The 12,300-nt window shown below is 41.5% G+C and overlaps 1 long non-coding RNA gene across 1 annotated transcript; it reads right to left on the reverse strand.

The window, feature by feature from the left end:
* Positions 1–7,192: 7,192 nt before the first annotated feature.
* LOC112581241 lies at positions 7,193–12,286 on the reverse strand. Its single transcript, XR_003105747.3, has 2 exons — positions 12,045–12,286; positions 7,193–7,640 (listed from the first exon to the last, which is right to left on the reverse strand). It is a non-coding gene; the product is annotated as an uncharacterized LOC112581241 (long non-coding RNA).
* Between the last annotated feature and the right edge of the window lie 14 nt (positions 12,287–12,300).

The following is a 12,300-nucleotide window of genomic DNA, read 5'->3' on the forward strand; positions in this document are numbered from 1 at the left end:
AATGATTAACAATGTTGTATTAGTTTCTGGTGTACTGCAAAGTGATTCAGTTGTACATATACATGTATCTATTCTTTCTCAAATTCTTTCCCCATTTATGCTATTACAGAATGTTAAGCAGTGTTCCCTGTACTTTTAAGAAGGGTCACTAGAATCTGCCATCTATATCATGACCAAATTGTCTCAATGGTTTGGAAATAGTGACATTCTTTGTTTGGAAATATAAAGGGAGGCATAATGATAAACCAAAATAATAATACAAAAAATCTTGATTTCTACAACATTTAAGTTGGCAGAGATGCATCACTATTTTTTATAAATAAATTCAATAAGAAACTTAGAAGTACAAAGGCAGAATTTGTTGAAGTTAAAAATAAAGTCTTAAATATGAGGAAGGTTAATTTTGATCCTTTTGAAGCTATGTCCTCTGCCATTGGTTGCTGTTATTTTTTCATTATTCTCATTGGATAAGATAATAGGTCTTTAGATCTTAAATTAGAGTTTTGACTTTTTTTAATGTAGAATTGATGCTTTTGGACTTTAAAAGACTTAAACTTTTCTTAAATTAATGTCACAGGTAAGGAGTAAATGGCTACTTAAAATACATACACAATTTATTTTGATATCATCACTTGTGTTTGAAAATTTCCTCTCAACTAATAAAAAAAGTCTTTAGGAATACACATTTTTTAAACAATGTTTATTTCACTTAATGAAATATATGCTGATTTTAAGACAAATTGGAAAATGCCAACCTTTATCAAAAAGAAAAGTAAAATCACCAATAGCTCCACCAGAAAGGGAAAGTTTCATGGTTGTTATTTTGATGCATTTCTTCTATTGTCTGTGGGCTTAAATTTTGTAGTTGACAACCTGCATATATAGTGTTCTGTTTTTTTCTGAATTTGGACTTTTTCTATTAGCTATTCAAATTAAGCATTTTCCATATTGTTAAAATGTTTTCTAAGAATCATCTCAATGGTTGAATCATATTTTATATTTTAATTTATTTAATCATCTAGTTGGACATTCAGGTTTCTCCAGTTACTCACTATTAACATGCTAATGGTGATCTGTTGTAGATTCTTAGAACTGAAACAACACTAGGTGAAAAGGATGCAGATTCTTAAGGCTGTACATTTTGTTAAGCTGTATTAGAAAGCATTATACAACATTTATTAAGAATGTATAAGAGTATCTGTTTCATTGACCTTCATGGCTGCCATTTTTCCTTTCATTTTATTAATGCAGTCTTCAGAGAAACACAAGTAGCCAGATGGGTATTTGCATACATATGTGTGTGTGTGTGTATGTATGTATGTGTATATATATATATATATATATATATATATGATCAGTCACCTAGAGCCAGACATCCTGGAATGTGAAGTGGGCCTTAGGAAGCATCACTACAAACAAAGCTACTAGAGGTGATGGAAGTCCAGTTGAGCTCTTTCAAATTCTAAAAGATAATGCTGTGAAAGTGCTGCACTCAATATGCCAGCAAATTTGGAAAATTCACCAGTGGCCACAGGACTGGAAAAGATCAGTTTTCATTCCAATCCCAAAGAAAGGCAGTGCCAAAGAATGCTAAAACTATTGCACAATTGCACTCATCTCATACGCTAGCAAAATAATGCTCAAAATTCTCCAAACCAGGCTTCAACAGTATGTGAACTGTGAAATTACAGATGTTCAAGTTGGATTTAGAAAGGGCAGAGGAACCAGAGATCAAATTTCCAACATATATTGGATCATCAAAAAAGGTAGTAAGTTCCAGAAAAAACATCTTCTTCTGCTTTATTGACTATGCCAAAGCCTTTGACTGTGTGGATCACCACAAACTGGAAAATTCTTCAAGAGATGGAATACCAGACCACCGGACCTGCCTATTGAGAAATCTGTATGAAGGTCAGGAAGCGACAGTTAGAACTGGACATGGAACAACAGACTGGTTCCAAATTGGGAAAGGAGTATGTCAAGGCTGTATATTGTCACCCTGCTTATTTAACTTATATGCAGAGTGCATCATGAGAAATGCTGGGCTGGATGAAGCACAGGCTGGAATCAAGATTGTCGGGAGAAATATCAATAACCTCAGATATGCAGATGACACCACCCTTATGGCAGAAAGTGAAGAAAAACTAAAGAGCCACTTGATGAAAGTGAAAGATGAGAATGAAAAAGTTGGCTTAAAGCTCAACATTCAGAAAACTAAGATCATGGCATCTGGTCCCATCACTTCATGGGAAATAGATGGGGAAACAGTGGAAACAGTGACAGAGTTTATTTTTGTGGGCTCCAAAATCACTGCAGATTGTGATTGCAGCCATGAAATTAAAAGGCGTGTACTCCTTGGAAGGAAAGTTATGACCAACCTACACAGCATATTAAAAAGATGAGACATTACTTTGCCAACAAAGGTCCGTCTACTCAAGGCTGTGGTTTTTCTAGTAGTCATATATGGATGTGAGAGTTGGACTAGAAAGAAAGCTGGGTGCCTAAGAATTGATGTTTTTGAACTGTGGTGTTGGAGAAGACTTTTGAGAGTCCTTTGGCAGCTAGGAGATCCAGCCAGTCCATTCTAACGGAGATCAGTTGAGTGTTCATTGGAAGGACTGATGTTGAAGCTGAAACTCAAATAATTTTGCCACCTGATGCAAAGAACTGACTCATTTAAAAAGAGTCCGATGCTGGGAAAGATTGAAGGCGGCAGGAGAAGGGGATGACAGAGGATGAGATCGTTGGATGGCATCACTGACTCAATGGACATGAGTTTGATTAAGCTCTGGGAGTTGGTGATGGACAGGGAAGCCAAGCGTGCTGCAGTCCATGGGATCACAAAGAGTTGGACACAACTGAGCGACTGAACTGAACTGAACTGATATATATATACATGAGATGGCTGGGTGGCATGGGTGTATATATATGTATATATATGCTTCCCTGGTAGCCCAGATGGTAAAACGTCTGCCTACAATGCAGGAGACCCAGGTCCTATCCCTGGGTTGGGAAGATCATCTGGAGAAGGAAATGGCAACCCACTCCAGTATTCATGCCTGGAAAATCCCATGGGCTGTGGAGCCTGGTGGGCTACAGCCATGGGGTCGCAAAGAGCTGGACATGACTACGTGACTTCACTTCACTTCACTTCATATGCTGTGAAAGTGCTGCACTCAATATGCCAGCAAATTTGGAAAACTCAGCAGTGGCCACAGGACTGGAAAAGGTCAGTTTTCATTCCAATCCCTAAGAAAGGCAATGCCAAAGAATGCTCAAACTACCGCACAATTGCACTCATCTCACACGCTAGTCAAGTAATGCTCAAAATTCTCCAAGCCAGGCTTCAACAGTAGGTGAACTGTGAACTTCCTGATGTTCAAGCTGGTTTTAGAACAGGCAGAGGAACCAGAGATCAAATTGCCAACATCCACTGGATCATGGAAAAAGCAAGAGAGTTCCAGAAAAACATCTATTTCTGCTTTATTGACTATGACAAAGCCTTTGACTGTGTGGCTCACGATAAACTGTGGAAAACTCTGAAAGAGATGGGAATACCACACCACCTGATCTGCCTCTTGAGAAACCTGTATGCAGGTCAGGAAGCAACAGTTAGAACTGGACATGGAACAACAGACTGGTTCCAAATAGGAAAAGGAGTACGTCAAGGCTGTATATTGTCACCCTGCTTATTTAACTTATATGCAGAGTACATCATGAGAAACGCTGGACTGGAAGAAGCACAAGCTGGAATCAAGATTGCCAGGAGAAATATCAATAACCTCAAATATGCAGATGACACCACCCTTATGGCAGAAAGTGAAGAGGAACTAAAAAGCCTCTTGATGAAAGTGAAAGTGGAGAGTGAAAAAGTGGGCTTAAAGCTCAACATTCAGAAAACGATCATGGCATCCGGTCCCATTACTTCATGGGAAATAGATGGGGAAACAGTGGAAACAGTGTCAGACTTTATTTTTCTGGGCTCCAAAATCACTGCAGATGGTGACTGCTGCCATGAAATTAAAAGACGCTTACTCCTTGGAAGGAAAGTTATGACCAACCTAGACAGCATATTCAAAAGCAGAGACATAACTTTGCCAACAAAGGTCTGTCTAGTCAAGGCTATGGTTTTTCCAGTAGTCATGTATGGATGTGAGAGTTGGACTGTGAAGAAGGCTGAGCGCCAAAGAATTGATGCTTTTGAACTGTGGTGTTGGAGAAGACTCTTGAGAGTCCCTTGGACTGCAAGGAGATCCAACCAGTCCCTTCTGAGGGAGATCAGCCGTGGGATTTCTTTGGAAGGAATGATGCTAAAGCTGAAACTCCAGTACTTTGGCCACCTCATGCGAAGAGTTGACTCATTGGAAAAGACTCTGATGCTGGGAGGGATTGGGGGCAAGAGGAGAAGGGGACGACAGAGGATGAGATGGCTGGATGGCATCACTGACTCGATGGACGTGAGTCTCAGTGAACTCTGGGAGTTGGTGATGGACAGGGAAGCGTGGCATGCTGCAGTCCATGGGGTCACAAAGAGTCAGACATGACTGAGTGACTGAACATATCAAAAAAAAAAAATATATATATATATAATGAGATGGCATATGCATGAGTGTATATATATATATGTATATATGAGTTCACTGGATGGTATTACCGATGCAATAGACATGAACTTGGGCAAGCTCTGGGAGATGATGAGGAACAGGGAAGCCTGGCGTGCTGTAGTCCATGGGGTGGCAAAGAGTTGGACAAAACTGGGCAACTGAACAATAATATATATATATATACACACACACACACACACACACACATACATATATATATTAGGAGCCAACTAATTGGAAAAGACCCTAATGCTGGGAAACATTAAAAACAAAAAGAAAAGAGAGTGGCAGAGGATGAGGAGGTTAAATAGTATCACCAACTCAATGGACATGAACCTGAGCAAACTCGGGGAGATAGTGAAGGATGTAGAAGCTGTTGTGCTGCTTCTGATGTGCCGATAGGCATGCAGTCCATGGTGTCTCAAAGAGTCAGACATGACTTAGCAACTGAACATCTCATAGAGAGAGAAAGCAATGTATTTTAAGGGATTGGCTCACATGCTTGTGGGATCTGGCCAAGCATGAAAGTCTAGAGTGGGCTGGCAAGCTGGAGATGCAGAGAAGAGCTGGTATTAAGTCTCCAGTTCAGCTATAGTCTGGAGACAGACTTCCTTCTTGAGGAACCTCAGTTTTTACTCTTAAAGTCTTCAGCTGATTGGATGAGGCCCACCCACATTACACAGGGTAATCTGCTTTACTTACAGTCTACTGATTTAGGTGCTAATGACATCTCAAAGATACCTGACAACAACATTTAAATTGGTGTTGACGAAACAACTGGGTCCCATAATCTTGCCAAGTTGACACATATAACTGTGTATTAACAATCACACCTGTCATCCAAGCAGATTTCATGCTATGTGATAAACATATGTGCTCTTTCTTTCTGGTTTGTTAAGAAGACATAACTGACATATTTAGGGTGTTACTGTATAATGCGAATTTTATGTTTTAAACACAAAGTTTTTCTCATCCAGTTTTGGAATAAAGCATATAAGATTTCCATCAAAGAACCTGAGTTTGAAGCTTATACAGAAATGAGACAAGAGTGTTCCTGTACTATGTGTTATCTGGGTGAGTGTGGGTCAGGTAGTTAAACCTGCTCGCTCTCAATTTTCTCAAATGTATAGTGTGAAAAGCTAAGTCGCTTCAGTCATGTCCGACCCTGTGCGACCCCATAGACGGCAGCCCACCAGGCTCCGCTGTCCCTGGGATTCTCCAGGCAAGAACACTGGAGTGGGTTGCCATTTCCTTCTCCAATGCATGAAAGTGAAAAGTGAAAGTGAGGTCTCTCAGTCATGTCCGACTCTTAGCGACCCCATGGACTGCAGCCTACCAGGCTCCTCCGTCCATGGGATTTTCCAGGCAAGAGTACTGGAGTGGGGTGCCATTGCCTTCTCCAGTAGTGTGAAAAGTCATACCCAATTCCCAGGTACTTGTTTTTGTTTTTTTTTTTTTACTGAGGAAACATTTATCGGCATCTCCTTCAAAGTCTAGCATGTAGTTGGCCATCTATATCTCAGTTCTTTTACCTCTTCACTGTGTTTCTTTCTTAACTAGCTAATCCAGCACCCAAGTGCCCACTCCAAATGGTCAGTGAAAAAGCCCTTTCCTTCTTCTAATGTTGAGTATAGAAATTCTCCTCCCATGGAGAGACACATGTTTGATCCCTGGGTGGAGAAGATCCCCTGGAGGAGGAAATGGCAATTTACTCAAGTACTCTTGCTTGGAGAATCCCAGGGACAGCGGAGCCTGGTGGATTGCAGTCAATGGGGTCACAAAGAGTTGGATGTGACTGAGAAACTGACACACACACACATATGTATTAATGCATATGTGTGTGTATATATAATATACTTTTTCATATTATTTTCCTTTATGATTTATCATGGGACCTTGAATATAGTTCCCTGTGCTATACAGCAGGGCCTTGCTTTTATCCATTCTGTATATAATGGTAATCCCAAACTCCCAACCTATCCCTCCTTCACCCCTCCTCCTTGGTGACCACACGTCTGTTTTGTGACATAGAGTCTGTTTCTGTGTCCTAGAGAAGTTCATGTGTGCCCTATTTTAGATTCTGCATATAAGTGATATGATATTTGCCTTTCTCTTTCTGACTTACTTCACTTAGTGTAATAATCTCTAGGTCCAACAATGTTGCTGCAAATGGAATTATTTCATTCTTTTTCATGGCTGAGTAATATTCCATTCATTGTATGTGTATATATACACAAATACATACACCACATCCTCTTTATACATTTATTTGTTGATTGGCGTTTAGGTTGCTTCCATGTCTTGACTATTGTGAATAGTGCTGTTATGAGCATAAGGGTGCATGTACTTTGAATTACAGCTTTGTCCGGATGTATGCCCAGGAGAGGGATTGCTGGATCATAGTTTTTTGAGGAAACTTCATAATGTTTCCCATAGTGGTTACACCAATTTACGTCCCTACCAGCGCCGGAGGATTCCCTATGAAACTTCAGTTTTTACTTTTTGTATATGTGTCTCATTTCCCCTTCTGTGGTTTCCTATAGTATGCTGCATTAACCACTGATAGATAAATGAGATGTTTTCAGATAAACATTTATTCATTTATTTACTACACATTTATCAAATGTGTATTACATTCCAAGGACTGTTTTAGGTGCTGGGGATACAACAGTGAATGGATTAGATATATCCCTTCCCTTGTGGAGCTTAGATATTAGTGGGGGAGATACTCAAAGAAACTAACGAATATAGAATGAAGCTACAAGGAATGTGTGCTTAGGGTAGGCTGGGTGATGCTCTGCTAAGTTACTAGATCTCAAATAGTATAATCTAGCCAAGGTTTACTTCTCACACATGACAAGTCAGTGGCTGGTCCAGGTGACTGTTCAAGGCGGCTGGTCCAGGTGACTGTTCAAGGCGGCTGGTCCAGGTGACTGTTCAAGGTGGCTGGTCCAAGTGACTGTTCAAGGCGGCTGTTTTCAGCTGTCTGCAGTGCTTCCTCCATATCAGCACTCGCTTGCCCCATTGAGGAGTGGGCTGCAGAATCAACCAGCAGAAGTTCAGCTTTTATCAGTGTCACTTGTCCGTATTTTATTGTCCACAGCAAGTCACGTGGCTATTCCTACTTTTAATGGAATGGAGAAATGTGAGACTTGCTAATCCTAGTGGCAAAGGAGATCCAGGCATGCCCACACCGTATTGAATGATATGAAAAATATATGTTGAAAGGTGGTGCAGAGTGTGCATTTTCTTAAAAGACAATAGAAGCAAAATAAGCATAAACTTTATGTATATCATTGCTTAGAATTCTCATACAGTTCATACAGATTTCAGAAAAAAGTGAGTGACAACTTGAAAATTTGTAGTAAATATTGTTTCAAACTGGTACCCAAATATGAGACAAAACAGTAAGGTCATTTGTAAGTGGTTGAAGTTTGATAAATACTGATTTGTTAAATCTACTTGAGGACAGGGCTATGAACTGTATTTATACTGGTACAGTTTTCTAGACTTGGAGCAGAGGCTAAATAAAACTTTGTTGAAGTTAGTATCGTTTATTGTCTTAAATTGTTCTTGCTTAGTCCATTGTAGTTTTGTCTTGAGTCTTGAAATTTTCTTCCACGGCCAATTGTGGAAGAAATTGTCGTTCTTCCAAAGACAGTAAAAATTGTCTTTATCCACATCAATATATTTATATGCAATTATACTTTAAATTTGGACCACACATACTTGAATGGTAGTCTCTTCTAATTTGTCTCAGACATTTTCTTAAATGTAAGGTAAAGAATCAGTGGGAGAGAGGAAAGTTGTAATATTAATGTTGGAATTTGCAATGGAGGGTTTTGTCTTTAAAAAAAACCAACAACTTGTATGTTTCAAACTCATTTGACAGCTGCTGGGATGGAGAGGTATTTCACAGACTTGAATAAAGACAGCAGGAAATGCCACAGTGTTTTCCTTTTAAGCTTTACTTAAGGTCATGGGTGCTTTTCTTAAAAATAGAACAGAATACTTGCTTTCGAAGATAGTATGATTATGGTTTTTCCTTATATTTCTACTATTCTCTTATTTTTAACTAAGTCTTTGTAATTTATAAAAATAAATCATCCAGAGAGAGGACCTCGTTCTTCATGGAGTGGCTAGGTCAAGGGCAAACCAGCAGAGTCTGTGTCTGTACCCGACTGACCCTCATTTTAGTACCATCACTCTCTGCCTCTGACGTGGATCCGAAGCGTCCTCTCAATTTTCTTAGCCAAGAGGTTGTCTTAAATGAGCGTCTCTAGTCTGTGCTGTGAATCATGTGCGTCTATAAGAGTCCATGCCCTTTGATGCTGTTTGCTGCTTTTGGATTTGTACAAAATTTGTTTGGTGGTTGGCAAATGGGACACAGCTGGCTTCTGATTTAGAGAGTGCTTTAAACTAGTTACCTCCTACCTTAACTTCATCATTTAAATGGAAAGTGCTGCAGCTCCAACAGAGCAGACATGATATAAAAAACTATTCCTGACACGACTATCTTGCCTCCCGAATTGCCATGGCTACTGGGATCTCTGAAGGAAAATAAAAGGAAAGAAATGAACAAAACACAGGTTTTAGCATTCTCCCAAGGGCGAAACTGTCTTTACATTATTTAAGAAAAGCTTTAAATGTTCAATGAATGTTCTTAAGCTAATGACAATTGATGCCCAGAAAATACCAATGATCCAGTGGAATAGAATAGATTTTGGAAAGTGGCAATTTGTGTGGAAATTGCTCGTAGTATTGACATGTGCTGGGAACTTTGCATATCACTGAGCTGGCGCCTGCACTGAGAGGAGTTATCTATTTGGTCTTTTATTTGTAAATAAGACAGGAGTCCTTTCCTTTTAAGGAGCATCTATGCATTTTATTATGAATGAAAGAATACTGCTGTCCTTTGTCCAAAGTGGCCATGTTAGCAGAAGTCCTCTAGGATCCTAATCTTATGGGTCTTGTTATGGGAGGAACCCCAGCCTGTCATTTAGGAGGCCATCGTTCTGTAGTTGAAAATGCCGAGGTTTAGAGTCTGCTAGAGTCCCGGCTGTTGTGTAAACTGTCATAATTTAACTTTCCCCACCAAATTCCACCAAGGCTCGTAGATCTGGCCGCAGTCTCATTCCCCAGTCTTCACTCCTCCCTTGCTCCCTTTCAGCCCCTGAGCGATTTCTGGCACATTCCAAAGACACCTGCTCCCTGCCAGCCTTCCTGTTCCTGCTGGTTTCTCAGCTTAAGACGCTCTTCCCTAGAGGCCAGCTTACTGCATCTCTGTTTACGCAGGCCCTGTTTATTGAGCAGATCCAGGAAGTGCTGCGGCGTTGTCAGCGCTTCACACGCTTGTCTTGGTGAATTCTCATGATAACAGCATGACCTGGGCAGTGGCGCTGCAGGATGAGGCCCCGTGTTCTCGTCTCTGTAGCAGTGAATCCCCTGAACCCAGAAATGTACTTAAAGATGGATACGATTTGGCTTAGTGCTGTTCCTTGTGTTTAAGATGTCTTATTGGTGGTGCTAATGGTAAAGACTCTGCCTGGCAATGGAGGAGGCCTTAGAGACCTGGGTTCAACCCCTGGGTTGGGAAGATCCCCTGGAGTAGGAAATGGCAACCCACTCTAGTATTCTTGCCTGGGAAATCCCACAGACAGAGGAGCCTGGTGGGCTATAGTCCGTAGGGTCAGAAAAAGTAGGACACGACTGAAGCGACTAGAATGCACACATTCGTTCTTCAAACATGGGGCATCTCTTTGGTGCCAGATGCCATGCCAGTTTTTAAAAGATGAAGGTAAACAAAAATGATGAGACCCCTCTCCTTTCTTGCTTTCCCTGATGCTTTTAGAGCATCACAGGAAAAAAAAAAAAAAAGGCACAGCAGTTCATAGGCAGCAACATTGGATACACATTAAATTAGGGCAAATACCAGGTGCAATGGGGAAGCCAGGGTTCACAGAAAGCTACTGGGCGGGTGTTATCTGTACTGCGACCTAAGTGTGGGCCAGAGGGTCTGGTGGAGGCCCATCTCAGGAGAGGCCCCGGCAGAGGGGATGATCAAAGGCCCTGAGGGCCCAGCCCAGTCCTGAAAGCCAGACAGTGTCACTCAGGCATCGAACAGAGGCAGGGTCTCCTGTTTGCATCTGGAGATGTTGGGTTTTCAAGTGACTTGAAAACTATACCAGAAGTCAGGACTCCATTGTCTGAGCAGTGAGATGCTGCAAAGGATTTTGAAATCAATGGAATTTCTCTTGAGTATTTGCTTCTGTTGACTGTCTGCAGCCAGGTGAGTTGGAAGAAGTTCCATTTTCTAGATGAGACAAGTGAGGCCCAGAAAAACATATAAACAGTGTCAGAGATTTAATTTTCTCAATGACAGGGCTTCAGGGCTTTTACCCCTACTCCCTACCCTCTCCCCTTCCTTCCTTCCTATGGTCGTTTTTGTCCAAAGTAAAACATAAACTTCTGTATACACCATCCTGATTTTGATTTTGTCTCCAAAGACCCTGTGTGGACTCACACGGCTCCCAGAAACCAGACCCCTGCGGGAAGCTCACTGCCCACAGGGAGGTAGGACTTGTGAGTGGACGGACACCGGATTGTGTGTGGGACCACATCCTCTGATCTTGTCTAGGAAGCTGGATTGGTACCAGGAATCTTTTATCTGAAAAGGCGACTCTGGGCTGGGGAGAAGAGAGCGAGCTTGACAAAGTCGAGAGGAGTTCAGCGCTGGTCTGTCTGCCCACGCTCTGGGCATGCGTGAGCCCTCAGCAAAACACAGCTGGCATGTCTAATTTTAGCCTTGCCTGCCTTGAAAAGGGACCCTTTAAGGAAATATATTTCCTCTGAAACAATTTGTATTATAATGTAGCAGCTGATAGACATGTCAGAATACTACTTGCTATTGGTGGAGAAACATTCTGCCAAGTGGTGATGATTTTTGTTCTTTTTTCTCTGTGTGTGTATGATGTTATCAGGAAAGTGAGCAAAGGACCCATGGATCATAAAGAGATACACAGGAAGAGAAACAGTGCTTTTATTTATTAAGACGACCATAAACCAAAGGGGACACCTCTTTTGATTTTTACAAAATGGATGTATGGATCAGAAGGACTGTATCTGCTATGATAAGTTGGCCGTGGTGATCTGACGATGCCTGGCTTGTTAAGAGCAGTCCTGGAGTAGACTCCAACATTTCTCCAGTACTTACCATCCTCTATAACCTAAGTAAAAGGTTAGTTTCTAAAACAGGTCTTGTATTCATTTGGCTTTGGTGTGTTCACAGGTTTTGAAAGCATCTGGGACGCACTTTTTTCCATGCTCACCAGTGAGCTCAGTCCGTCTGCCTGGATTTTTTTCCCCCTTTCTCTCCCTTCCTCCCTGCGTCCTCTGGTCCCTCCCAGGGTCTGCCCTGTTTTGTTTCGCAGTGTGGCTTACCTTGAAACTTGGCAGGCAGAGCAGAGAAGGCAGCTCTTGTGCGGGGTGGATGGAGGGAAGGATAAGGAATCATCCACCGCCCACATCTGAGTTCCCTGGGTTCAGCGGCAGCGGCAGCAGCTTTGCTACAAAAACCGCTTTGCTATTCGAGATAGCCAGCAGAGGGAATCGCAACTTTGCTGGCAGCAGGGGTTGAAGCAGCCTTTTTTTTTTCTTGGAGGAAAGACTGCAGCCTTCTGGACTGCGTACGCGGCTC

Source organism: Bubalus bubalis, chromosome 21, assembly GCF_019923935.1.
Source record: "Bubalus bubalis isolate 160015118507 breed Murrah chromosome 21, NDDB_SH_1, whole genome shotgun sequence".
In the NCBI taxonomy this organism is placed as follows: Eukaryota; Metazoa; Chordata; class Mammalia; order Artiodactyla; family Bovidae; genus Bubalus; species Bubalus bubalis.